Genomic DNA, 3421 nt, shown 5'->3' with positions numbered 1-3421 from the left:
TGCCTACCATTTTCCCTGCCTTCCACCAAGTACAAACCTTACATGCATTCAATAGAGAGTTAAAGCAACATCTATTTCTGTGCATGATGTGGCAGGCTGATTTACTAAGAATTAAATGTGGCAGAATAACGTATTGAGAAATTTAATAACTGTCTCGTTTTTCTTTTGCCATAGCACCAGAAAATGGATAGAGTGTTATTTTCTTTCTCCATTTGCATCAGGGTAGCACTCCCCATTTTGTCCTTGAGTTCTGGGATTCCTTTATTTCCTGGGTAAGGAGTCAGAGGAGAGATTTTTGGTAGTTTGTGAGCAATGGGGAAGTTGTCAGGCAGAATATGCAAATAATAAATATTAAAAAGTAAAATCCTCAATGTCTCCCTCCACCCATTCCAATTTTTTTTTTTTTTTTTTTTTTTTTTTGATGAGCACTGGGACTATATTACAGGGCGCGGCCCTCGTACGTGTTTCCGGAACTCTCAGTGGTAAGGCCGTCTGGGGTTGTACAGGGGTTTGGGCCGGAAGCGGTAGGCGAGCATCATCCTCTTGCGGAAGGCCTCGTACTCTCGTAGTCGTTGTCCGCCTTGGAGAGCTCGGCCGGCCGGCCGGTCAATGCTGAAGCCGACGTCTTCCACTGTGGTGGTGCCCTTGTTGATGGGGTTCTTGATGACCTGGCCCTCTGAGCCTAGCCCCTCGCCTGCCTTCCAGCCCATCTTCATCAGCATCTGGTAGCCGGTGTTCTCCACAGTCAGCTTGAACTCCTTGTACTCTGAGTAGTCAGGCTCACGGCCCTCCTTCAGGGCCTTGAAGGTCTCCGTAAACTTCTCCAGCTCGTCCGGATGCAGGAAGTCTCCGATGAAATGCTTGCCCTGGCCCAGCTTTGTCAGCCGCTCGGCCCATTCCCTGGTCTTGCCCATCTCCATGCACCGCAGCTGGTGCTCCCAGGTGCCCAGCTCGCTGTCCACCTCCTCGTCGCTGTGGTAGCCGTGCTGGTGCCGCATGTCCTGCATGGCTCGCTTGTGCTGCGTGATCATTTCGTACATCTGCTGCATCTCCTGCTGCTGCTTCAAGCTGCTGCTTCTGGGCGTCCGACAGCTCCGTGACGCCCACTAGACCCACGGCCTTCCTCTTCTCATAGCCGAGCCCCTTGAGGTCCTGAACTGACAGAGGCGAGGGAGAGGTGTCCATGTCCCTCTGCACCAGCTCAGCAGGTGGGAGCTCTTCCTTTCTGGCCTCCGCGGGCTCTTCCGCTTCCTTTTCACGGTGGCTGAGGAGGCTGGCTTCCCTGGGGCGACTGGAACGGGGATGCTGGGGGACAGGGGGAGGGAGACGCAGTTGGGGACCAGACGAGGCAGGTGGTGGCCTGAGGCGAGGACCCTGTCGGGGCCTCAGGACGGGACTTGCGCTTCAGGCCACGGTCGGGTGCCCTGAGGCTGCCTGTGGAGCCGGCCTTGGAACTCCTCCCGCTTCTGTCGGTAGTACTTGTATCCTTGGCAGTTGGTCTCCTACAGAAAGTTGAATGCCTGGTTCTCACGGTTGTTCTGGAGAGCTGTGGTTTCCACCTCCGGATGCCAGTCCGCTACTAACCTGGCCAACTTTCCTGCAAGGTTCTTGACCTCTTCATCCTCTGGGAGTGACACTTTCTGAGAGGCTGACTGCGACCTCTGCGCTTCCTTTCTTATCTCAGTCACCTTTCTGTAGTAGAGGAATTCCTTGCTATTCTTATCCTGCAAAAATGCAGATGCCGCGTTTTCCTTGTAGTCCTCCATAGCTACTTTTTCTATCTCGGGGCCTCCTTCTGCCACAAAGCGGGCCAATTTCTCTATTACTCCGAGTCTCGGTTCCCTCTGGGGGTGAAACTTTGACCTCCAGCCACTGCTCGTAGTGCTCCTCCTCGTCCTCGTCCTTCTCGGGGGACTGGAAGACACTTGGGCGGTGCGGCACGGGCAGCTGGCTTGGCGTGCGAGTAGCTCTTCACCGGCCTGGCAGGCTGGCCAGCCCCAGGCCTGTCCGCCTGCTGATGAGGAGGGACCTCTTCCCAGCGCTGGGGTAAGCTTGCTGGGAGGGGCGCTGGGCCCGCTGGGTTGCGGGGGGGAAGGGAGGGGAGCACATCTGTGCTGGTCTGTGCCTTCTGCAACTTCAGAAACTACTGCGAGAAGCTACCATCGTACATTTGTGATTTCACCAAGATGTGGGGACTGAGGGCTGGGCACCTGATTCTACTTGGCTTTCTGTTCCATTTTGGCTTCAATTTCCCGTTTCTTCTGAGCGATTAGCTCTTCCTGGTGAAGGATGTTCATGTTCATTTTTCCAGATTTAAGGGGGAGCAGCCTGAAACCACCGGTTAGCCTTTCTTGCAACATCCCAGTTGTCCATCTTGAGACTTTTCCAGTCCGGAAATGCTCCCATTCCAATCTTCAATACTTAGTTGAATTCAATGACGGGCACCTGAAGTATCTTCCTATATGCTTATTTAATCATCTTTGTCATTTTTGATTTAATATAAGTATGGAAATGTTTCTGCACAGTCTCGTATGGTAATCAGAAGCCATATGTAGCTATTGAGGACTTTAGTGTGCCTAGTGCAAATGAGGAACTGAATTTTTACTTTTATTTAAATTTAATTAACTTAAATTTAGATACTTGATGTGACTTATGGACACCATATTGTACAGTGCAGTTCTTTTTTTTTTTTTTTTTTTTTTTTTTTTGAGGTGAAGTCTAGCTCTGTTGCCTGGGCTGGAAAGCAATGGCGCAATCTCGGCTCACTGTAACCTCTGCCTCACAGGTTCAAGCGATTCTCCTGCCTCAGCCTCCTGAGTAGCTGGGATTACAGGCACCCACCACCACGCCTGGCTAATTTTTTTTTTTTTTTTTTTTTTTTTTTGTATTTTTAATATAGAAGGGGTTTCCCAGTGCCAGCCAGGCTGGTCTCCAACTCCCAACCTCAGGTGAACCTCCTGCCTCGGCCACTCAAAGTGCTGGGATTAAAGGCATGAGCCTGTGCTCCCAGCCTCTACTGTGCAGTTCTATGGGAAAAAAAATCATTTTATTTTATAAAATGTTACTGTACAAAAAACATATAAAAACATATTTTCAAGGCAGTTAAAGAGATGTAGAAACCCATGCTTTGGATTATAATAAGAACAAATAAGAATTGGGAAGATGTCTGTGGGTAAGCCCAAAATTAAACACTAAAAACATACATTGATTATTTAGAAATGCTAAACTCATGCATTGATTACTTAGTAACAGTGGGATACAAAGTTTCCTGAAACAAGGAATATAAAGAAGATCTTTATTTTATTTCATAATGTCTTACAACATCTCTAAAAATACTTATATTGTTCAATCACTAATCATCTACATGTTATAAAATAACAATATTAACACTGAACAGTATCAGTATTTTTAGAGATATTGT

The 3421-nt window shown here is 48.6% G+C and overlaps 1 pseudogene; it reads right to left on the bottom strand.

Moving 5' to 3' along the window:
• Nucleotides 1-476: 476 nt before the first annotated feature.
• Nucleotides 477-2376, bottom strand: LOC111552332 (annotated as a pseudogene).
• Between the last annotated feature and the right edge of the window lie 1045 nt (nucleotides 2377-3421).

This window comes from Piliocolobus tephrosceles, chromosome 10, assembly GCF_002776525.5.
Source record: "Piliocolobus tephrosceles isolate RC106 chromosome 10, ASM277652v3, whole genome shotgun sequence".
Lineage (NCBI taxonomy): Eukaryota > Metazoa > Chordata > Mammalia > Primates > Cercopithecidae > Piliocolobus > Piliocolobus tephrosceles.
This window is presented reverse-complemented; position numbering and strand designations above follow the sequence as displayed.